At 29.6% G+C, this 27,050-nt stretch overlaps 1 protein-coding gene across 1 annotated transcript in view; it reads left to right on the top strand.

Annotated features, from left to right (window-relative positions):
- The first annotated feature begins 2,199 nt into the window (after positions 1–2,199).
- The window catches only part of kkv (hyaluronan synthase-like protein kkv), a 61,427-nt gene continuing 36,576 nt past the window's right edge, over positions 2,200–27,050 (top strand). Inside the window, 1 exon segment of the mRNA XM_011497503.1 lies at positions 2,200–2,258. The gene's annotated coding sequence lies outside the window, so the exon portion shown is untranslated.

The raw sequence follows: 27,050 nt of genomic DNA, 5'->3' as shown, positions 1-27,050 counted from the left end.
CCTTCTCTTTCGATCTTTAACAGTGTATTACTAATAAAAGAAATTATTCGAACGTACCAAAAGAAAGAGGGAAAGGGAGAGAAACAACAATTAGAATACCTTTTTCAATGTGGCTACGAAAGTAAACTCATTCTCAAATTTTTATATATATATATATATATATATATATATATATATAAACAAATTGTTGCATGTGTTGTATTTAAGCTTAATGTATTTAACGTGTGAAAAAATGTATTATGAATATTATAAAAATCGTTACGATTACAAAATAATTAGAATTTTTTATTTATATTTATTTATTTATTTATTTTTTTTTTTTTTTTTTTTTTTTTTTTTTTTATTCTTGATACGAATTTGCTAAGTGGATAGTATCTTTCTTTGTAATTTATTTCAATTAAGTATAAAATAAAATTATTTTAAATTTATAATATTAGGCGGTAAAAGCGATACATAAAAAATATGAATGAAATACAATTATTATTTTATGTATTGCTTAGCCGCTTAGTTATTTTACCTGATTATGAAATATTTTAATTAAATTTTTAAAAACAACTTTTATTTTTTATTTATTTTAGCATGCTGCTATTTAGTATTTGTAATTCTAGACATAATCTGAAGTGAAATTTTACTCTATGCAGTGAGAAGATATCCGTACTTTAATTCTGAATAATAATTTAAGTGAATGGAGAATCATTATAAATCGCATTTTCGCCTTTATATCGATCGATCCTTGCCTATATTTCTAATCTTCGTGAAATTAATAATATAAATAAAATTTTACTATATTTTACTTGAAATTAAATAGTATTTTCATTTCATCTAAAGGCACTGTATATGAAATTACATGACATTCATAGCTTACGATCTATTTTATGAATACCTTATTATGCATTTTGACTACTTTTTGTGAAAAATTAACTAATTTTTGGCTTGATAAAAGGGAGTGTCAAAATATAAATTGCTAATTGAACCAGCTTATTTTATAAATTATTAAAACTTTTTTCATATAAATTTATAATGTTTAATCGATATGAATGTTCTTGGTAAATCTAAAAAAAGTCAAATAATACCCAACTAAAGTAACGTGAATCTAAATTTATAATTATCAAATATTCCATTTATAATGATGCAATAATATGTAGATATAATAATTCAATGAGGTCATCTCAAAATGAGTATGAATTTTATAAATCATATTCAAATTGCCTTTAGGTTTTTCAAAGTTTTATTTATCATTTATTTTTCATATTTTTCAAGCAAAGTTTTGGATAGCGATTAATATCAATTGCTTAGGTTTAGATTGAAACCGCAACCTCCATTGTCTATGATCACACTATCCAGTGATGAAATTACTTAGAAAATCCAAATTGACGCATTAGCATTTACAGAAATGAGTGTCCTCGTCTCTTCCCACATCTCTTTACCATCGACTTCTTTTACCATTTTTCTCTCGCCAAAGTATAGACAAAAAAATTGATTCCTTGTAAATCGATTACATGAACTTTGAACCTTCTCGGTTGCTGTCATCCAGCCTCCGTCAGATACCGTGTATTCACGAGTCCCGATCAAGGCTTAATGCACGTAATGCCTCCTCTTGCTCTCTCTCGCTCTTTCGCGTATCCACGGTGAAAGTAAACACGAATATAAACCGGCGGCCCTCCGCGATGGAAGGGGACTTTTATACGCGTCTCTCTTTCTTTCTATCTTGTCTTCTCGCTCGCTCTTCCAATCTCTCGGCAATGAGCGTCTGAGACAGACAGAGAGAAAGAGAGAGAGAGAGAGAGAGAGAGAGGGAGAGAGGGAGAAGAGAGAGAGAGAGAGAGAAAACGACGGCGTGCGGCAGGAGTCGCTCGGATGGTTCGCGGATAGACTCAGCAGTCGTTCTCCTCGGCTTTCACCTGGCCGATCGCCGTGTTCGGCCGCGCGTTCCGACGCACTCCGCGACTCCTCTCCGACGGATTTGGCCCCCGTCCTCGTATCTTTGCACCAAAGGGTCCAAAAACTGAGAAAGGAACATAGGAGGACATAAGAGGGAGCGGGGCCTTACCTTGGCGCCGAACCATGAGATCGGCAGACTGAGTGCTTCTGCTGCTTTTACAGCTGTGCGAATCAGAAAGAGAGAGAGAGAGAGAGAGAGAAAGAGAGAGAGAGAGAGGGAGAGGGAGAGACAGGGGGAGAGGGAGAGAGAGGGAGAGTGAGGGAGAGAGAGAGAAAAAGAGAAATAGAAAGATAAAGAGAGGAGCAGCAACCAGCTGGTGAGTTTAATTTTGGGCGATTTAGTGTGCGCGATATTACGGGTACGTGATAGAGATAATGTGCGTGTGCATGTGCGTGTGCGTGTATGTGACGAAGAGAGAGAGAGAGAGAGAGAGAGAGAGAGAGAGAGGGTTGGTGGAAGGAGGAGGAGATGGAGGAGGCAGAGATAAGGAAAGGGAATTATCGAGCTCGACGAGATCCTTGTTGCACGTTAGAAAATCGGTAAGGACGGACTGTTGCTCGTTTGCGCAATCATAGGACAATCGATGATGACGTAGACCTGGGCGGATGGCACGTAGCGCGACAACGGCCACAACGAGGAAGACTTCCTCGTTGAATTAGCATGAGCGAGAGCGCGAGATCGTAGATTCACGTGCGCGCCAAAAGGTTGTTTTGACTTTGCATGGAACTCGCGTTAAGAGCTGGCGCGCCAAAATGTTACGGAATCATAGGAAAGCAGGAAACCGATTGTTTAAAGTACTTGATGCTTTTATTAACCTAGCCTTCTGCGAATCAATGGATCTAATGAAGTTGCGTGAAGAACCGTAATTGCCTAAAGTCGACGAGATCTACGGGTGTAAAAGATCCATAAGAAAGCGATGCAAACCCTGAGAGTAGCGAGCGGAAAGGATAACGAGGAAATACTGAATGGGGAAGCGCGACGCTCCGCCATGCAAATGAGAGAAAATACAAAGCGGCACGAATGATGTTTGTGGAACGGGGAAAAATTGTGTTACCAAGATTGACTGCACGTGTGTATGTGAAGAAAGAGGGCGAGAAAACGATTGGGCCCGTCGGATTTCACCGTTAGGTCAACTGTTCGTGTACGCGCACACCGCGCCTTTTTAAAATGTTCACGAGCAGTTTAGAGGAAGATAGAAAGTAATTGCCGGCAACTGTGCTCGATTGTCCGCGCTAAGTGTACCGATTTCCAACGTCCTCGGATAAATGATACACACAGAAAAAAAGAGAGAGAGAGAGAAAGAGAGAGAGAGAGAGAGAGAACCGGAATTGCCTGGACTAACACTTTTTTAGTCCAGATGATCAGCGACACTTTCATTTCCGTCAGAATATAGAACGAATAGTTAGCTAGAAAGTACAAGTATACAAGTTCCTTCTTCAACGGTGTTCACGAAATTTTATTTCTATTAAGGTAATTGCTGTATTCACAATAGTAAAAATCTTATTTAATCGAGCATGTCGGCAAACTGTATAAATAACGGTTTTTTGTTTTTATTTTTGAAACGCTAACTGATGAATGAATCTCTCTCTCTCTCTCTCTCTCTCTCTCTCTCTCTCTGTCCCTCTCTCACTCTCCCTTCCTCTCCCTCACTCTCTCTCTCTCTCTCTCTCACTCTCCCTTCCTCTCTCTCTCTCTCTTCCTCTCTTGTAATTCAACCATGTTTTTTCTTGTGGAATTCACTATCTGACGGCAAATTATTTTAAAAATGAGGATAAGAGGGGGAAAAATTTTGCAATATAATTTTGCAATGTAATTTTGTAAGGTGTTTGAATAAAAGTTTCAAGATACTTATATTAGACAAATAACAAGATCACAGAAGACAAAATCCCATGATGTGTACATGAATGAATACGAAATCGTATGCATTAATAAGAATAAATAGAGAAGCTGGTAATAAGGAGCGATAAAAAATATACCGTAAAATAATCTGTCAAGAAACGCGATAAAAACTTTTATAAGATTATCCATGGTGAAAAAATTGCCAATTAATCAACGCTAATAAGTGTAGGAATATCATAAAAAAAAAAAAAAAAAAAACATTATTTAATTAGATAATAATTTCGTAACATCTATTAATTACAATATTTTTAGTATAATGAATTAATTTTAATCATTAATTAATCTTTCATAAATAATGATTTAAACGAATATGATAGCGTGTAGCAATATAATATAGCATAACTTTCCCAATGTAGCTAACATTAATGTAAATGTAGCAAATCTAAGAAATTACGTAACTACTTGGAGTGACAAAAATGTAATCAGTCATTAATTGATTGATTAATTAATGCATTGAATAACAACGAAAATCCATAGGATTACATTTTTCCACGTTTATTGGGCTCTTAAATTTTCTTACAAGTCAACATTTATGCATTAGACTATTACAATACTTTAGCGCAAAATCCGACGAATGCACGGACATTACGTTTTAATTAAACCCACCTACAAGTAATTGAATAGAATAAGTAATGGGACATCGATCGCGGCACACTAGAGCAGACGGGAATTTGACGTCGGCGGCCGCCACGAAGTGAAAGCGCGAAACTTTATAAACCTGAGCCTTACGAGTGCGTTAGTGTGCGCCTATTGAGATATAGCTAGTACCGATTCACATAAGACATCCGCGCACATATAATAACCGTATTTACGCCTATCTAAGAATTCATTATTTTTATGCTAATGAAGTACCCGAAAAATAAGGCTAATTTATGCGGGAAAACGCGTTTAAGTACAAGAAAAAAAAAAAAAAAAAAAAAAAAAAAAAAAAAAGAAAAGGGGGGGGGGGGGGGGGGGGGACAAAAAGAAACATGAACGCTCGACTTGCCATAGCATCCCCTCTTCGTTGCATTAAAGTGTAATTACGTTATTACCAAATCCTTCTTTTTCTAAGGAAATACGTGAGTTATTGTGTGTCGAGTGTTTTTGACTAATGTCCTTTTAACGCTATGTGGCGTTGCGCAAACACCAATGCGTTGATCACGAATTGATATGTAGATTCGGTCGTTTAATAAGTCACATACGGTAAAAGTACGGCGAGCTATATGAAAGTCCAGTCGACATTGTCAATAGCTAAGATTGGAATGCAGCGTGAAAAAACTTAGAGCTAAATTCGGTGATGACGGGTACTTGATAATTTCGAAAGTGACTCGAGTTTTATGTAACATTCGAATATGCTCCAATACTTTTAATGCTTTGATTTATTTATTTTTTTATTTCAAATATCACGTGACATCGGGAGGGGAGGCTTTTGTATTGTAACTCAATCGGGCATTTGCCTGTTAAATATCGATACATAAGGTAATTTTTACACATTACACCATACAAACAACGCAATATAATTAAAATTCAATATATCATTTTGAAAAGGAAAAATTAAACCTTAAGCCAAATAGATTTATTGACATGTACATTTTTAGCGTCAGCTTCAGAAATAAATATGTATTGACATAATTTTTATAAAAAAATCTATTTAATATTGAATAATGAACAAATTGCTATTGAACATTCTCTTGAAAAATAAAACTTTATTCTGGCATATTTAATGTTAAACAATCTATTTTTATTCTATTTTGATCTTTTAAAGAAGGCATTCGATATACTTCAATCGTTAAATATAAAATATCGATATAATAGCCACATATTGTCAACGAGATCGTAACATTCAACTGGTCTGATAGATTAATATTGTATATATTATTTATAATCTTCTTATCTGCGACAGAATAAATTTTAATACAAAATCCAAACATAATTTCTACTTTTTTTGCATTTTATAAATCATTTCGGCTTAGTATTGAGAACAAATTTTTTTTGCTTTTGTTTATTTAAGGTAAGAATGTATCTACCAGATAAATAATATTTCTAGACAAATTAGCTTAATAATTAAATCTCGATCATTGTTCAGTAGAAGAAAGTGACCTACTCATCTCGACAATATATTCATTAATCTCGAATATAATTATTTTTAAATACTATTTGGTAGTTGTTTAAGATTCAATAATTCCCAACAAAATAATTCAAATATTAAACAAATAAAATAGTCAAATCTATAAAACTGCTTTATACAGAAATGTTGTCAGAATTTAGGTTGATAAAAAAAAAAAAAAAAAAAAAAAATGAATAAATTTATTTAAAATAAACAAATTTTCATTAGCTCTCTGAATAATAAATTTGCTAAAATATAGGACTATTTGAATTTATTACAATATAAGATTAATAAATACTTCAAGTAATTATGTAGTTAATCCAGTTTTTATTTTATAAATACTAGTTGAACTCGTTAAATTCACTGTGCCAATTTCTAAATCTTTCTTTAATTTTATAAAGTCTTCTCTTACTACCTTGTAAAGAAGTAAAAATACGTAAAATGCCTGTAAAAATATGGTATACACCGTATACAATAATTTATTTCTAACCATAGACAATGATTATTAATTATATAAACTATCGTTTATATTTTATTTTCAGTAATTTAAAGATAAAAAGTTAATTGAATTAATTCCCTTTAACCATTATTGGAGTTGCCATATGGAATGTCAATAAATAGATACTTTTTTAAAACACTTTTTATTTGTATTAATAATTAGTCCTTTGAAAGCATTAAAATTTTAATAGATTTTCACTGCATAAGAATACGCAGAATGTTTTCACGCCAAATTTATACAAACTTTCAAATGAGAAAGTTGAGAAAATTTATGAATATCAATAAAAGCTATTTTTGGAAAACCATAAAAATTAAAATTTTATTTTTCAATTTTCTATAAAATATTTGCAAAAATGACCATTTCTTTACAAAACATTTTATTTTATTGTTGATTAAAATTGTAAACATTTATGTATTACAACAATATTCCACTTTTTTATATAAAAAAAATTCTTTTTTAATATTACGAAGATATTAAAAAAATTTTTTGGTCAACAAGGAATGATCTCATTTTCAATGCAATCAAATTAGTGGAAAAGTAGTGGTACTGTTATTGTATATTTAAAAAAATATTATTTAATGGAAGAATAAATTAAACTTACAGCCAAAATAGAACTTAAATGCTTTTCATTGTGTGGGCAAATGTTTTATACAAAGTGCATAATATTGATTATAATTAATTAAAAGTAAGTAAAATCAAGCCGTTTAATTCTTACATAATATGCATATTAATAATACGTATATATTGTTATTTTATGTATGTATTTTTATATTCTGCATATTAAATACAGATACGGTAAATTAAATTAGTATCCGAGAAACTATGATGAAGTGTAGGGAGCGTGTAGGTGAGCTTATTACAGTGGTGCGTCAGACCTAAAGAGCATGTAGGTATTGTCGAATTTCGAAAGCAAAATGACGCGTTTTCTGCTTGGTCATCGGCAGCATGAGAAACTCGTATTTTTTTGCCCGACTTCTAAGGATTCAAGAGTGATTCTGCAGCTTGAATATCGCGATTATAGGGATTGAGAGAACGGGAAGAGATACGATCTCCTGGGTCTTTCACGATGAGATATGCCCAGTTAATGCCTTATTACCGAGGCATGATTGTGATTCTTTTTGGTTCAAATTTGCACGGAGGTGAGGTCGGTATTGCATAATGGTGTTTTTTGATGGACAAAAATGGTGTTCTTGTAGCGCTACATAGCGAAGACAATTTTACAGTTTTCGATAACTTGGAATAAATTAATTTGACCCGTTACGAGGTTTCTTCGTGTTAATAGTCGATAAATAAAATATTCGATATAAAAGTATTTGTAATAATATATTATAATGGTTTTATTATTTTCGACGTAACGTTATCTTTAAGTTCTGCTACCCCCTTATCATTTGAAATTAACTTTTATAGTATTCAAAAATAATTTATTCTGTAAAATGTCATTCAGCTTTACATTCTATGCTGTACTATAATTTATTAGAAATAAATGCTTACGTTCAAGTAATAAATTTGTAAGTTTAATATGACATTAAATTAATAAAATTAAATCATTACGTAAGATTATAAATGATTTATTTTTTAACTCACATTCCATTGATTATCATTAATAAGAAACCATGATAGTTGATACATATTTTTCATGAAATAATTTCATTTAATATATATATATATATATATATATATATATATATATTTATGAAAATAATCTTCTAAATTCTAAATACCATATATATATAATTCATTTACATATACATATATATACATATGAAAGTAATACAAATTGAAATAGTTATAATTTGTAATCAATTATAAATTAGCTTTACTATTTTCATTTAATAAGATCATTATCACTTTAAGCGAATAACTTATAATCTATGAAATAATTAATAATTGGTTTCGACCAATACAGAAATTGCGATTTTGAATTATATTTGTTACGATACAATCTCCTATGTTCAATCTTTGATATAAGATAAGCTATTATATACCTGCAAATACCATTGTTCAAGTTAGACATCATTCCTGCGCATATAGAGAGAGAGAGAGAGAGAGAGAGAGAGAGAGAGAGAGCGCGAGAGAGAGAGCGAGAGAGAGCGAGAGAGGGGGGGGGTAGAACTTCTTTTGCCAAAATTAAGTTTTAAAGTGGACACATCCCAACTTAAGCCATAACCAAAATTTTTTAACCGACCTCTAAAAATAATTGGATAGATTATCCACCTCCGTAATTCACACTTATTCGATTCTCCATACAGATTTTCACTCCTACCCGAGTCTTTCATTCGCGTCTTCTATGCCAATCGTGTGAAGCAACCTTTTTGCAAAAGCAATAAATGGCTCGCATTCGTGTACAATCCTAAAGTCACGCCTAAAGTCCCCTTAAAGACAGTTTAAGGAGACCACGCAATGATGGCCCCGGAATGAAATGTCGGTTTTTCTCGCCATCCATCAGGACGTGAAAATTCTTATTTTCAAAATTATAATGATGTAGTGAGCTACGGTCGAGTTACTTGCTCGAGTTCATTTATTTGCTCGAAGCCGCGATTAAAGGAACGCGTCGCTCGGCTGCTGCTCGTTACGGGGTTTTCCGCTCGACTTCCGTAAGTCGGTCGTGGGAATGTCGTTGGTAATGTGCGTCTACGCTCCTCCATTCCCACTTTGATTTTTCTTTTATTTGGCCACAGCGGCGATGGGTGCCACGAAATTTCCACGCTAATTGCACCCTTAAAAGGCCGAGCGGCAATCTCCGTTACGCTTTGTCATTCTTGGTACATTGTGTAAAATTATTGCTGATTTATCGAGTCACGTGGGCAGTTTACGACCTTTATTTTTTCACGAACGCATTATGGGAATAATACTGGAGTGGCCTTAACATGTTTTCAATTTTTTCCCCTTTCTTCCCCGCCGCTTGATTTGATAGATTGCCAATGATTTTCATTAAATATCACGTGATTTGAGCTAAATGACAGAACGATTATTAAGTTTATATGGTCGCTCAGTGTTGTAAGTTTTTCTCTATTGCTTATATTGAAAACACCATGTAAATTTAGAATTAAAAGTACACAATATATGCATCATATGTTTTTTATACTGACGGTGTCGTCATCGTCATCACTATGTCAGTTATTCTAGCTTATTCGAATAATTTAAATGAGTTCCATTATAATTAAAATTTAAACTTTTAATGTAACAATAAATAATAAAATAATCAATAGTTTCTTATGGGTTTACGTAGATAAAAATCTATTTTTTAAGATATCTACTATTTTTCCTTAAATTATATATATATATATATATATATATATATATATATATATATATATGTGTGTATATATATTACAATCAATTATAATTATTGTAATATTTCTTAGTAAATAAATAAAATATTCATGTATCATAGTGAAAAAAATGTTAGTTTTCGTGGCTATTTCATTTAACTTAATTGGATAAACAAAAGTACTAAACTAATCGGAAAGTATTTTTCTTTATTGCACTATAGTAGAAAATTCATGTTAAAATTCAATTATTGATTATTAATTTAGAAATATTGGATTAAACAAATGTTTATTCTTAGTATTTAGTAAAACAAAGTAAAATAAAACCAAATTATAATCTATGAATTAATTTGTGCTTATAATTTTATATTTTTGTATAGAATTTTTTCTTTTTCATTTACTTTCCTAAATTATTATTTATATATATACAAATTAAATAATCATTTATTAATTTCTTATTTAAAGCAAATATTTAAACTATTTCATTGAAAAAAATTAATGATATTTAATTAATTGATATTTACAGTGTTCTGCTATTTACAATAATACAGTAAAAAAATTTCAGAGCTCCACTTTTATTTTATTAACGCTTTCACATTATTTATTTATTAAGTAGCCGAATAATAGGTATTTCCTTATTTATGAAGTTTGCCATTAATCAAATACTTTCTGATCATTAAGCAGACAATATATTAATCTCTAGAAATCCATTGGTTATAAAGTGGCAATTCAATATTCCAATATTCCAACTTTAACGGCCAATTATGCGGTAAACAGTATTTTTCGACACTAACCATTTCGTTTTCCTTTCCTTTTATATCAAATAATTTAATTAAGAAAAAATTAAGTATTATATTTTCTTGAGTATTAATCAATATGTGTAAAGAAGGGAGAATGATTTACCGTACCATTATGGGGATGGAAGCACACCTGGAGAGATTAATCAACTTGGCGCACTTGACGTAAGTTACGCGCGTATTTAAAAGAGGTAACAAGCAGTTGGTGAATCGGTAATTCATTGCCTTTGCACACCACTGAGATTTACAAGTCGTGGATTGGGTGGTAAGGGCGTCAAATTCTTCTTCTTTTTCTTTCATTTTTTTGCTGACATTGGTATATTTCAAATAGATATAATTCAAGTTTTATAGTATTTTATAGATAATTAATTTCAAATTAATACTATTTCATACAAACCAATTATAAAATTAGAATAATGATGATAAGCATTAAATCTATATCATTATAAATAATAAATATATATTAAATTTTTTGATATTATGTTAAAGTATGTCGATCTCAGATGGAAAGTTAATTATCACAAGAAAATTTAGGTGAATAAGAATAGCGAAATCATCGATCTTATTGATCGCTATTAAGAATATTCCGCTTGAAAGGTGGTCTTTTTGCACATTTCAACGTGTCGTGAAAAAATTTACCTCAATTCAATATTCATCGATCGTAATTATACAGTCAATGTGAAAGATCGATTACCCGCTGAAATATTCTCAATAAATTTATTCTCTGATTACTCGATACACTCGCAACGATTTTTGTTTTTAAATTTTTACAAAAATCGAAAATTCTTTAACCGTACACGAACGTTTTAAAAGTTAACTTGTTACTTTTCTTGTAATATGTGCGGTACTATTGCATTACTTCAATTAATGCATATGGACTGTGAGTCACTTCTTTAATTATTATCCTTATAATATAATGTGATATTATTATGATATTATGTTATCAATATTGAAAGTACCATTTGGTTCAATAAAAGCCATTAGTTCCTAGTCTTGCTACTTCGCAAATAATTCGCAAATTTTTAATCTTTAGCGTTAATTTAATAATAATTTATATCATTTATATTAATAGTAATATATTGAATAATAATTTAATAATGTTATCGTAATATATTTATTTTAAGATAACACATATCTGTAAAAACGAGTATGAAATGGTCGGGGAAAATGTGTAAAAACAACAATAATAGTATCGATTGTATAATAAAAAGTAAAATCAAAGTAGTAATCTATTGAGTTAACCAGACACTGACTGTAACTTCAATTGATCTTATATTATTAGCATAATCAATAAAATCTATAATAAAAAATGTCTCACTAATCACGATTACTCATTATCTACAAAATATTGAAATGTAGAAAAAAGATTATTTCTCTCATATCTCAATTTGATCATTGTCGTTATATGGCTAATTAAGTTATATATAATGAATATATAAATAATATATTATAATAGATACTAAAATGAATTTAAAATTTACTGAATTTTAAGTTTAAAAATTGAGATAGTACGAAAAGATTAGAATGTACATTGTCATTCATATTGAATTTAAAACGAAACAAATGAAAACCCATAGTCGTAATTTATGTAAAAAGCAAATAATTATATTCTAGAAAAATCTATACAGATTAGCTTATAGAATAAAATAAAACAAATAATTAATTAAGAATATTATTATAGAATCGATTATAGTATCACATAATAGTAATAAGAATAATTCTAAAAGATAAAACAGTGTTTTTTCCGTATTATATATATTAAAAGTTTTCTTAAAACAATTACAAATTAAAAATATATTCTGACCTATGCGGATTTTAAATTATGTTTAATTGAAAAAGAAAAAATGTTATGTGAAAAAAACTTTCATATGCATTGATATAATTAAATATATAACAATTTATTGTATTTATACGATAATTAAAAATATATAACAATATAATAATTACTTTTGATATATCGTTCATTCGTGTTAAATAATTATACAATTATATATAAAATAATTTTTTAATAATTTAATTGCAAGTCAGAATAATTTATTTCTATTTTCTATGTATATTCATAATTTATATAAAAAATTTTTCATTCATTTTAACTAAAATCACTAATAAATGAATAAATTTATAGTCCTAATTATATCTTCTTAAACTAAGCATTTAAAACATTTTACTTGTTTTTATAAATTGAAATTAAATTCTTTCAACACATCTGATATATAATCGGTACAATAATTAGAAAATGAAAATATATTATATTATGTATTATATAAATTTTTTCAAATTAGCGTAGTTATCTAATATTTATGATTGTTCAATAATTTTTTATGACCATTTTGTTTTTGTTTTTGTTTTTGTCTTTTTTTTTTTTTTTTAATATTATGCCTGCAATTTTACCATATGACATTAGAGTATGTTATTTGTACATTTTTTCAAAAAATAAATAAAATTTAATTAAATATTTTTAATTATGATTTTTATGAGATAATATAAAACTTTTAAAGTAAAATTGTATATATATATATATATATTTTTTTTTTTATATTGATATATAGCTATATTAAAATATATATTGATAATATTTAAATATATATATATATATATATTAATCTATTTCTTAGGTTTTTCATGCAATTCTACACTATTTCGAAAAAATTTATTCTTAAATAATATGTTTAAATTTATTAAATATTTCATTTAATAGGATTAATTAAACATTAACATAAAATACGTAAAATTGTATGAAATATCGTTCAAAGAAAAAACAAGATATAATAAATTAGAATTTAATTTAAAGTTAAAAAATTAAATAATTGGTACTTTATTATTTATTTTATCACTCTCAATCGTATGATTGTAACTCGACATAACAGCATGCGGTTTTTCGTGATATTACGAGATAACGCATTTCATGTCCAAAGCTATCCGCTTAAATGGCGTTGCATACCGCATGTATCTCAACAATAATCGAGCTCAATCGAGTGTAATCTAGCTCAGTTGGAGAGTAAACAGGCAAGTTATTGAACATCGATTCGATGACAATAATTAGCGAGCGACACGATGCATAATTGAGTACAATTATTATATCAGTTTCCTTCCCTTCAATAATATCCAATCTAAAAAATAATAACGATAGACAGTTATTTGTCGCGCAAAAATAAACAATGCTATTGTAAACTACATAGTCTCCCACGGGCAAAATTAGGTAATGGCGAGGAGAAAATCTAGTTCGCCGTTGCCTTTTAAGTATAAAGGATAAAAAGCAGATCAGTTCGTAGCGCAAATAATATAGATTAGAACATTTTTAATGAGGTTGTGATTTAGAGGATACCGATATGAAAATAATTTGTAAAATAAATTAGTTGGTCAAACTATATTAATGTATTGATGATATTAACGAAAATGATATAATTTGAAAGTTGAGTATCTTCATTTATTTTCAAATTGTGCAAATATACTTGGTTATTATAATTGTAAAAATAGTTTATTTTTATATTAACAGCTAGTAAATATTTCACAATTTTTTTATTTCATTTTAATCGTTTGTTCATTAATAATAAATATTACGTTACTAAATTGAAACGTTTTATATTTAAAAAAAAAAAAAAAAAAAAAAGAAAAAAACTGAAATAGATTTCTTCTAATTAATATATTTTAATTAATATATTCTTATACAAGATATTCTTATATTATATTGTAAATAATATTAATTTCAATGTATATAATTTTAATATCTTAATTTCTAACGAATGTGCATATAATACGGTGAATCCATACCATGATAACTTAATATAAGTATTATTTAAAAATTGGCATTATAAAAATTATAATGTATGTATACATGTAATATATATTTTGAAATATATTTATTTAATGAAATAACATAATCCGTTACATAATATTTATAAAATAATAAAATATATGTATAGCAGTTTTATTATATATTTTTTATTTGACTATAACCGATCGAATATTATTATGTATACTAATTGTTTTGTTTACGAGTATTTTAATTTTCATAAGAATTTCATAAGGAAGAAAACAAATGAAACATATTTTCTTTACGTGTATTACAATAGTGTACTTTTATTTAATGCTAATAATACATGCATGTTTATTTATTTCGAGTGCATGACCGTATAAAATGAGAAATTAACATACAATATACTACAAATGTCAGTTACTGGAAAGGAAATTAAAAATATGTAAAACGTACATCTTTCTTTCAAGTTGCCGTATGAGGATAGTCATATTCAATTGGTACATCGTTGTACATACAATATTTATTTCATTGCTAGCATTGCATAAAAGTTTATATAATCATAATTAAGTACGCAATGAGTTAATTGGTGCATAGAGAAAAAGAAGTATTATTTTCATGCTTTAATAAGTAAAATTAACGTAATTTTTATTTAAAGAAATGCATACTTTAAATTAGCAAGTTTATGGTACCAATAATTATTAGAAGTAGCATTGTATTTATATATATATATTTTGTATCATTAAACGGCATAAAATGTAATATGATACTTAAAATAATTTTATCCTTAATCTAACATACACCGATTTATACATATATATTATGTTATCTAATCTATAAAATAGTAAATGATATAGATATAATTAATAATTTCAGAATGAATAAAAATAAAACTAAAATCTTTTTTTTAAATAATTTGTATAACACATAACTAATATATAAAAATTAATATTTTCTTAAATATTTAATAATATTTGTGGCTATTGATAAAAATTGAATACAATATAATCCATAAAAGCTATAACTAATTTGAATTATCAATTAAATTATCAATTAATTTTTAACTTTACCTTTATGGAATTTTCGTAGAATGCAATTTCAGATAAAATTTTCGGTAATTAAAAATCTTGTTTTGCAAAATATAATTACAGTATAAAACAGATTTATTGCCTTTTTTCATTTTTTTTTACTAGAATTTTAGATATTATTTAATATACGAGTATATATTTTTTAATTAATATGAAAAATAGCTGCTATAACTACGATAACGTCATATTATCTACTATAACTATAATAGAATAACAACATTTTCTTCGAGCAAAAAACTGAGAAATAAATAATTTTAAATGGAATATTACTTGCTGTTAAATGATTTATAGCTACTTAAAATCCTATCAATCTGAACGAAGGGAAAAAATGTTAATTGCTTAAAGTTTTCATTTATTGCCAATATCACTTTTAAAAATATTTAATATGAATAAAATACTGATTCAAAAAAGAAAAAAAAATTTTGATATTTTAAATACTTATTAAGGATAAGGTCAATATTAATATTAAAATAGTGATATAATTTTAAAGATTTTTGTTTTAAACATAGTATCTGTTATTTAAGTTATAAAATAAAAAAAGTTTTATGCACAGTAAAGTGATCGATATAATTTATTTATACATACATTGTATTTAAATCTAAAGGCATTCAGTTTTAACGCTATATGATCAATTATACTATATCATATAATTAATACCCAATGATTGATAGACGAGATATGTATTAATATATAAATTCATTTGCATTTGTATTTATATATATATATATATATATATATATATATATATACCTTAGCGTAAATATTTGTCTTTGTATATTTTGATATACTCAATGTTCAATTAATTTTTTTTTCAATTTTTGATATGACCTTTTCTTGTTTTTTATATACTTTAATGGAATAATAATGTTGTCTATACCATAGAGTATCTTTATTGCATCGTACATTATTATTATTATTAGTAGTAGTAGTAATATTATTATTTATTATTATTATTAATGTGTAATAGCATCGTTTTGTACTCTTTTAATATGCTTGTTTTAGTTATTCACTGCATTTCTCTTTTATTTTAAGCAAAATAATCTCTTATTTTTTAAATTAAAGGATTGTCACTTTAGTATTGCTAATTAATAGATCTCTATAATTCACGTTCTAACTTTTTTTTCTCGTTCCTTAATTTCTTATAAGTCCTAATTAAGTTAATATTGCATAACAGATTCATGTCGAATTTCATATTATGTCTAATTGACAAATAGTCAATTAAAGGGCATTAAAGAAATCAACTGAGAAAATTATGTGCTCTAGTTTAGATCGCTTAAAGAATACGATCCTAACAAAGCCAACTTTCTCACGTAAGTAGAGAAAGTTCATTTTAAGACACTGCCATTAGAATATACGGACAGTTAGGACAGGAGTAAGTCCGTTAATTTATTTCCAGGAGGAACGCGAAGTAAAAAATCGCTGCACTAAGCACTAAATTTCAGTTGTAGGATTGAAAATCGCGTCGATCTAATCGATCGATGCCCTGCCGACCGACAAATCAAATGACTTAAACTGATCAAAGTCACGGTTTCACATGCACGCATTTATTTCTCGGCGAGTCGATGGCGCGAGAAAAGCTTTCACTCGTTTGAAATCGTCGGGGAGATCCCCTTGTTTTAACGAAGCACAAAAAATTCGCGTAATTATCACTTGGATGATTTGCCAAAGCGGATGCCTGGATCTCACTTCTTTTCAGGGAGAAACTCTTTCTTTTTTTATACGAAGCGTACCTCGAGCATACTCGAAATAATTGCTTTCTTGCCTTTACTCTTATTGTCGTCACCATCGTTGATCGTTAATCGTTGATCGTTGATCGTTGATAGTTATTGTTGTTATTAAATTATCACGTAACAAAGCATAGGAGTCGAGGAAAGACAATATTTGAAATAAACTTAAAGACAATTATACGAAATTGTCGGGTTCGGTGAAACATCGAAATAACGAATACTTTCTTGCAATATGAGGCAATGGCTTTGGTTACCAGCTTTACAAATTTAAGAAGGAAATTGCATTTCTCAGCGGCACACTTTATAAAAAAAGAAAAATAAGTAACAAAGAGAGATAGAGGTTTAAAATGGAAAAGTTTAAAAGTTGCAATATCCATGGAATATGATGAGATAAGTTGGTAAAATTTTGTCGCCTTTGTATCCAAGTTTCTTCGGCAATAAAGCAGCTAGAGAAGAGAATGCACGAGCCTCTGCAATTCCCGGCCCTCGGCGCATTGTTCGTCTCGCCTTCGATGCCAATGGGAATATATATATATATATATATATATATATATATATACAATCAAATAATCACGAGTATATAACGGCGGGTGATTTTACGATGTTTTATTCAATGATTTTAACAACTGTTATAATGCGCGATACTTTGCGTTACATTTTACGCAACGCCACCACATTTGTGCTATTACCGCACTCTTTGTCGTGCAAGATATATAATAACCGTAGTGCAATACTGCCAATTCTTCCCTCGCTTCTTTTATATATACTGATAATGGGCTACGAAAATACATATTTCTATACCGGTGTTTGTCTTTGATTTTTACCTTTCATCTCATCTTACTTCCAAAATCGATGCTTTCACTTTATATTTTAATTTAGCAATAAGATTAAAAGTAGATTTTACAAGCATATTGTTTATTTCAATTTAGTAAAAATTTACAATATATTACAATAAAAAATAGATTTATGTTATAAATAGAGTAGCGTATAATTTTTTTTTAATTAAAAATCTTTTATTTCAAAGCAAAATACACTGACTTATAAAGTCGCGTGTATTCGCATTGTTACGTCCTAATTTATCACATTACATTATCTCCGACTATTACTTTGACAATATATTATTTTCATTAAATGTACTCTTTAAAAGGCACTGTTGTAAATAGTCGCATTTTTATAATTTAAAGTGAATAATGAATAAGCTGTTTATACACTTAAGAATTATGAAATGGAATTGTACCCATATCATGTATATGTAATAATGAATACAACATTGAATAATTAAATAAAGTGGCTGTAATAAATTTCATAAGGTTAATCGGGAGCTTTATATATTTTCAATGAATTTAGTTGTGAGTCATCGGTTGGTTCGATGCGTAGGTTTCAGAAATTGTGGAATAATATAATTTTATAATAAAAAATTTTATAGAAAATTTTCGTAAATTCGTAAATGCCACATACCCAAGAACATAAAGTAGATCATTACTAGATAAATAATAATAAATTTACCGACTCATTTTATACAGTAATTATATTATAAATATTATAGAATCATAATAGTAATAAACTTGCATACTATCATTTAATAAAAATAACTACTAAACATTGTAAAAGTGAAGAAAATTTGCATTTATTAAATTATATTTGCTTAAATGTACATAGAATATGTATTCATGCATAATGTATATATTATTGAAAAATATCAATAAGCTTGCATAACTTCAGAGCTGCAATGAGTAATTTTAAATACTTATATATCGAGGGTGCAATTTCTATCTTTCTAGCATACAATTATTTCGAATGTAATTTTTGCGAAGGTCGAGAATAATTATAGATAGCAGCAGTTGCTTTTTCTGTTCTATAACAATCGACCATTATCAAATGTCTTCATTTTTTAATAAAATATTTCAAATAAAAAAACTATTGAGAATAAGAATGACGAATATTTAACCAAAATATTAAGATAAAAAGTTCCACTGTATATTATAGCAAGTTATATCGTTACATATCGGTGCATTACTGAAATAATCATACAATGAATAATTATATAATACGAAGATAAGGAATTTATGAGCATTTTTATTTGTATATTACATTTAATGTATAATTATGTAAATAATTTCTTTACTATTTAATTATCAAGCTATGTGGTTGTTTATTAAATTATATAGAGAGAGTATATCTGTGTATTATGCCTCATTCTACGTGCACGGACGTCTTATATTTGAAATGGCAGTTAATCAATGTAGTTAATTTTATTATACTTGAATAAATATTATTAGATAATAAATAATACAAGCAATCTTTAAACATATATTTTTATATATTATACATTTTAATTAAGCATAGTACATATTTCTATTCTCATGTGCCTTAAAAATAATTAAATATGTTAGAATTTGTCGTAGAGGTTAATAAATACAAACATACACACGCGCACGCACGCACAAACACATATACATATATATTAAAAAATAACAAAATATATATAAAAGATAATAATTTGCTGACAAGATCGAAAGTAAGCGTGGACAAAATTATATTATATTTATTGTAATTTCTTATTCGAAACGTTTAACAATGCGTGTAAAGTCCCCAAGGAAGCTCTATTACTTTTACATTAATTGAATTTAAGAAGGAATTTAATATAAAATTGAGTAAATGAAAATTAGAAAATTATATTACTAAATTGTTAAATGCTTTCCATTGTAATTATAGTAGTTGTTATCTGATATCTATTTTCCTTTGTGAAAAGTGAAATACCCTCCCCCCAATTCACCGAACAATGGTATCATTATCTAGACATTTCTCTTATATGACACGAAAGCGCAATGGGTACATAGTAGTCTGTCATTTTGAAAATATATATAAAAAAAAAACAACAACTGAAAAGACATCGAAGGTCGTTTGTTCCATCGTTAAAATAAACTGCGGCGGACATTTTCTCCCAGGCATTTGCCCTAACTGCGCTCGACCGAGACAATTTTCTAAGCATCCCCTGCTTTGACGAGATTCGGAGAAACCACTGAACGAAGAAAGTGAAAAATCGAGTATGCCCCGATTGGATGGTGACGGAGCTTGAGAAAAGTCCGCGCATGAGTCACGCCCCTCGCAATTCCCCGTGGTAATGCACAAGCGCAGGCACAGGCAAGCGCACATTATTCGAGGTGTAACGCACCGCCCATAAACCCGACACGTCCGAGCGTGAATTACTCGGCGGCGAGCACCGGCGGCCATTTAAATATCGATGGAAAGCGAGCGAATTGCGCAAGCGATATGAATTTGATTAATCGGTTGATGGAGACGAGATCGGAGTGTCTCCTACTTTGGAATGAGAGTTCAACGAAGGCGCTTCTGTCGCTTATTCCATTATACGTCATTACTATGCTAATTCTGTGGCGGGAAAGAGGTGCGAGGGAAGTGTGTGTATGTGGAGGGGGCTAGGTAGGAGATAGAGAAAGGTCATTTTTCCACTTCAGAAGAATGACGATTGTTATTGATCCCGTCAATTATTAGGACAGGGAAGCATATGTCAGATTTTTAATTGAGCGTGGATTTTGAAAAAGCGTTATTCAATAAAACTTTCTTAATAATTGATATATACATTATGAGCAATCATCATCAATGATTGACCTGCTTAATATATTTGGTTTAAAATATACAACTTTATCGAAGTTTAATGCATCACAATTGCTTCATATGAATAATTTTGTATGTAGGACTGTTAGCTTTTCATGACATAGTGACTTTAACGACAGCATGCGGAATATCTTATAAGTAAATCATAGCCTGAGCACGTAATCAAGTATTCTAATTAAAGCCTAACGGAGAACATTTTCCATTGCATATTTACAATTAATTATTAATGAATTCGATACCAATATTATTACGACATTAGACTTTATAACTGAAATAATAGGAATAACATTTTATAATAATTCTCTTGTCATTTTCCTTTACATAAAATGTGTTAAATCACGAAGACATATAATTATGTAAGATGCATGTATATGGGAAGTTTTATTCAAGTTTTAAGGCTCTTTGTTGGCATTCTTTATGAAATAGAAAAGCTAGATAAACAGTGAGCGAAACATCGCACCTCGTTTAAGGCAAAATATTAATTTACTATCGATTTCAATGAATTCGCGGCATGTATTGCATAATGCTCAGGCACACATTTTTAAAACTTCAACCAACTCGCGCACTAAATTAAAATGTTATAAAAACAGGGATTAACTTTGCAGAGAATAAAATAAAAGTTAAGTAAGTAATTCAATATGATTATCAAACTGTCTTGGTTAAAGTTCCGGCAAATATAGAGCCAAACTAATAATCAACGTTTTTGGGATATTTTAAATTTCATTGAACTCGTTGGAGTTAATGACGCGAATTTAGATCATTTGATACTTTTTAGTTTAACGCTTTAATTGGTTAGAATATTATAGTACCGTAAATACGTTTTTAATAAGCGTCTACTGTATTAAAAGTCTAATGAGTATTATAAATAAATTCATAATCTACCGTATATATTATTTTTTAATTATATAATGTCTTCGTTTATCGTAAATGCAAAGAGCTTAATAATTTTAAATATCTTATATTAATTGAACTTAATAAAAGAGAATGAAATTTTAACTTTCTTTTTTTTTTCTTTTTAATAACTTTCAATTTATAATCTAATCATTCCTATTTCATAAGTCTACTTACACTACTATTTGCCTGTAACGGATATTTTACATTATACGTGTTTGTTTTCTATCTATTTCTTTTTCATTACTCAGTTACAATCTGTTTATCTCTGCCTTACCTGAAGTAACTCTTATGCATAAGATAAGTTCACTATATACATTTGCCATAACGACATATGACCATACAACAGAAAAAATATTTGAACGTGAAAAGCATACTGGCAAGAGATTCGTAATACTTATTTAAAAAAAAAATAAATAAATAAATAAAAAAATTAAATCACATCATAAGCAATACGATATATATATATATGTGTGTGTGTGTGTGTCTATGTGCATGTGTATGTATAAAGAATCGCCCTAAGTTTTCATTATAATTACAATCAGGACTATTTTACGTTATATAATTACTTAGACAAATTATAGAATTTAAAATAAAACCTTTCTTACGGATTTTGAAGTCCCTATAATTTCATACAACATTTTTTATGATAATAAACTCAATAAGATAATCTGTAAAAGGAAATGCACTGTAATAAATCAACTAACATTCATTAAAAACTCGTAAAAGTAAAATAAGGGATACAAATATAATATTATTATATTTTATGTAATCATAAATTTTAACTTAATCATAAATTTTATTATACGATTAAATTTTCAGAGAAAATATTAACCTATTTTATTTTCAAAGAAATTTCAAAACTTAATCAAATAATCTATAAAATAAGGTCATATCCTAACGACAGATTACTTCTTTAAGATTAATTTTATTATTTCTCGGTAATTTATTAAAACAAAAGTAATTTATATTTAATTGTAAAATCTTATAATTTTATACACCTCAAGATAATTTATTAGACAAAAATGAACTGATTTTTCTTTTTGTTACTTGCATTATTTTTCTCGCTACTGTTAAGTCATATTTATATGTAGCAAAATTCCTTTATTCATTGTATAAAATTAGTAATTAATCGCATGTATTTAAAATAAATAATTGGTAGTATATTTTCAATTGATATCACTTTTATAATTAGAAAGCTTTTTTTTTTTTTTAGTGCAAATAGCATACGTTTATGTTTTTATATAACGATGATAATATTATGAGTCTGTGGAAAGATTTCCAAAACACTGATTAACTTCTAGCGGCTAATTAAACAAAAAATAAAAATAACAAACTAAAGGTTTCTCATTAATAAATAGAATTTTTATAAATTACACGAACACGTACTGTAATATATTGATTATGCAAACCATTAGATTTAATACTTAAAATTGAATTTCTTATTATCGATTTGAGGATAACGCGTGTTATATTATATGCTACTCAACGATGTAGTTTCATGTTTCGAAGAAGTTTTATTACGGCGGGGCCCACACTTTTTGCTCTGCTCCCGTGAAAGTTTCTGCGCTACTCCACGGAACAAGTCGAGGCTACCTCGTATAATTCTTTTCCTGCATTTTTACATTGTTTTTTTTTTTTTTTTTTTTTTGTTTTTTGTTTTTGCACCCAAACGACTAGCAAAAACAATCGAGCTTATTACGATACTCTGACAACAACAACAACAAAATAATAAAAATAACGAAACAAGTGTTGTAGTAGAGAGTGAAAATTGTCGTTACTATTTTACCTTATCTTATTGTATGGTTTTGGTTCTGCAAGGTGTAACCATAGCTTTATAGCTTTAGTCTCTCATAGTTCTTGATAATTGTCCAGTGATGGAAAAACGATGAATCTTGAAATTTCCAAAAGAAAATTCTTACAACTAACTGTAATAAAGTGTGCCTCGTTCAAGTCAAATAATTGTTACTTTAAACACCTACGGTTTACTCCCTTCAGTTTATATATATATATATATATATATATATATAACATAAAACTTGCAAATTTTATTGACAAGTATGAAGCGTACAAACAAAACATTACTTCTATTGTTAATTTCTAAATATTGTACATTTCGTGCGAAATAGATTATTCTATGACAAGTAAATTGCGCTTTAAGAATATGTATAGCAATGTTTTTGAGTCACGCATTATTCTGAATATTTGCTGATTGTATTTCCTCTCGACAGAATTTCAGTATTATACAATACTAATAGCACTCTCGATTTCTCATTTTAAATAATATCCAAGTTCTCTGTTATTTCGGTAACTGTTAACTATAAAATACAAAAATCATATACTCCGTGAGAATAATTTTACCAGTCGTTTAACAATATAAGTGGCTTAATATATAATATTTCCTTACATTTCTTTTATCCAGCGTTACAATTATCAGAGTAATAAAGTAGCGCTTTGCACCGAGGATAACAATTTAATAAAAGAAAAAGTTTATAATAATAAATACGGGAAAGGCAGGCCTGGAAAATTTGCTTTCATTTTTCAAAGGTACGCGAAATTCTTTAAATTTGATTAAATCTCATTATCATCAAGTCTCACATATATTTTATGAATATTCAAGCGACAGCGTTTCATACTTATCTCAGTCAAACATTTCTCTTAAATAACTCGTGCGTTGGCAGCCTGTACATTCCAGTTGGCATAGCGTAGAAAGTTAAAAGTCTCAGCTCCATTCGCCAAGTAACTAATAGAACGCTATTTAAAATACCGATTTGAAGTAGATCAGTGGATAAGGTTATACCAAGGAGATTCCATGGCTGGGATCCCACCAGTGTAAGCCAGTGTGGTAAAAAGGATGACGGAGAGAAATTTTAAATACGTATGGAGAACTTTTTCTAATTGAGCTGTTAAATTGAGCTGACGCATAGCCGTCCTATGCATGTTTTAATTCTCTCGCAGTTAACGTTGCTTGAACATTGGCCGAAGGTGAATATAAATAAAAGCAAACGTTAAAGTGACGTGATATAGTGTTGTAACTTGCGATCGTAAATTCTCCCCCCCCCCCCCCGCCGCGTATAAAACTTACAGGCAAACGATCCTTGCATACTTGCATTGAAAAGAAAAATTTTAAATCAATTTCTTGTCGGCAAAATGTGAAAAATTTACGAATTATTTAGAGCTGCATCGTGTCGGGTTCTATCTGCTAGAGGATATTTTAATATTATGTGGAGCAGATTGGAATCTCGTTTTTAACAAAGTTCGTTTAAAGGAATAATCGGGACATTACTTTTAACCGTCCCGTCGAGGAAGAAAATTATTGCATTGCCACATTTAATATCTTTCAAAATTTATAACTTCGCGCCCGTGTTTACGGCACGACAATAGCGAAAAACATCTTTATAGCCGCACGTTGAGACTTGGAAGGGAAAGGCGACGAAAGACTTTCTTCCGCGGGATAGCAAAGTGACCGATAACCGATAGATTGGTACCTGAACGGCCCACTCTAGGACTGCAATTGCGCGATAAGGGGATACGTCAAACTTGGATTCAGTGTCCACTCGAATACCAGGAACCGCCGGCCGTCCAAAGACAAGGACGCGATACGACATGCACGCACTCCCACGCCCGTGTACGCGCAGGACACGACGATTGGCTATTTCCATCGATGTCCCTTTCTCCCGAGCAGCTGCACAATAAAGCCTTTCGCCCATTGCAGCGGTCGCTGATAAAGCGCGAGTCCTCGGTTGCGAAACGCGGAAAAGAAATCGTTATCGCGTCGCTCGAATTGGCGTTCGACAGAAATGTAGCGAGGATTTAAAGCGCCGCGGCGGGGATTCTGTCGCGTCAAAATCATCTGTCGCAGGGGTAGAAGTAGCGCAGGAATTCGTGAAAACGATTCTCTTTCTTTCCTCTTTGCTTGGAGTAGCGGCGAGGATGTTGCAATATGAGAATTCGACATTTTTGTTTCGACATCCGTTAACGGACGCGTTATAATCAAGGATTGTCTTGCCTGTCGAGAGAGAACTATGGCTTTAATCGTTTTGTTTTATTCCCTGGCAAAAGAGACATCCATACAAGCGGAGTTTTTTTTGGTTTTTTGTTGTTTTTTTTTTTTTTTTTTTTGTTGTTTTCTTATTATTTATTTTGTCGTCGTCGTCGTCGTTGTCGTTGTTGTTGTTATTTTTGTCTTTTATTTGTTTAATTCTTTGTTTGTTTTTTCTTATTCCCTTCATTGAAGATCCTTCATTGACAGAAATATCTGAAATCACGGAATGACGATAATACTGCGATGCATTGTCGTAATTGCGTCCGTCGCGAGGTTGTGTGCATGCAAAGTATCTTTGTGAAATTTGAAAGCAAAAGTATTTGCAGATCCATTGGAGTAAGTAGCTCAGCGTTCGCAATCGGCTACACGTTTGTTGCACAACACACCGTTTTTATTTATTATATTGGTGCAAAGCCAGAATCCTCTTATAAGATTTTTGTTACAGATTTACCCAGCATTCCTTAGCACGTAATCATTAAAAGAAATTAAAAATAAAGCTACAGTATCTTATTATTAATATCCTTTATTTTTAGAATGGTACATTAAACGAAAAATAAATAAATAAATAACTAAATAATAACAATAATTACTATTAAAATTTCGCGAGCATTTATTTAAATGCATGTAAATGGTTGATATATCAGGCAAATCGTTACATTAGTTTCAAATGTTATTTCTAATTTGAATTATTTTCATTATCCTCTGAAATTGCCTGTTGTAAATCATACTCTATAAATGTTTAGAAAGTCGAAATACATAACATGTAATTTCAATAATTTTACTTTCACGAATGATAAAAAATGGAAATACGTAAATAGTATTGAGTCGCTCAAACGTAGCGTGGATGTTATCTTAAGTAGAAATTTTCCGATATTATTACATGAGCTTTACTATCAATTTGCATACGTACTTTGCCTAATTACTTTGGACATAATAAAGTATATTCTTTCGCGATATAGTAACGCTCAAGCCTTAATTGCTTCGGTTCCCTAACATTTCCATCACTTTTATGAAAACATTGATTACGACGAGCAAAAGAATACAACTGGCTAGTTATTTTTCATGCGACCTTATACAAATTCAAATACATTATTGTCGTGTTATTAGACCAGAACATTAGTCATTAGCCCAGAACTCGTTCCATAAAAGCTCCAAACAAAATATAAATTCGCAATTAATAACGCAGCTCCACCCCATCCCATCCCATCCCTCCCAAACATCAACATTCGCTACAAACTCTTCCCGAACATTTCCCGAATTCATGTGCCGCCGACATTCGTTCGATACGCACGATTTGGAGCGGCTAAGTATGCTTTTTAAAAAAACAACAATTCCGATGTTCGTTCTCCACCCCCCCCCCCCCCCCCCCCCCCCCCCCCCCCCCCCCCCCCCCCCAAGGGGGGACGTTTTCTTT

This window comes from Ceratosolen solmsi, unplaced genomic scaffold, assembly GCF_000503995.2.
Source record: "Ceratosolen solmsi marchali unplaced genomic scaffold, CerSol_1.0 scaffold47, whole genome shotgun sequence".
Lineage (NCBI taxonomy): Eukaryota > Metazoa > Arthropoda > Insecta > Hymenoptera > Agaonidae > Ceratosolen > Ceratosolen solmsi.
The sequence above is the reverse complement of the archived record's forward strand: the minus strand, read 5'-3'. Positions and strand labels throughout refer to the sequence as shown.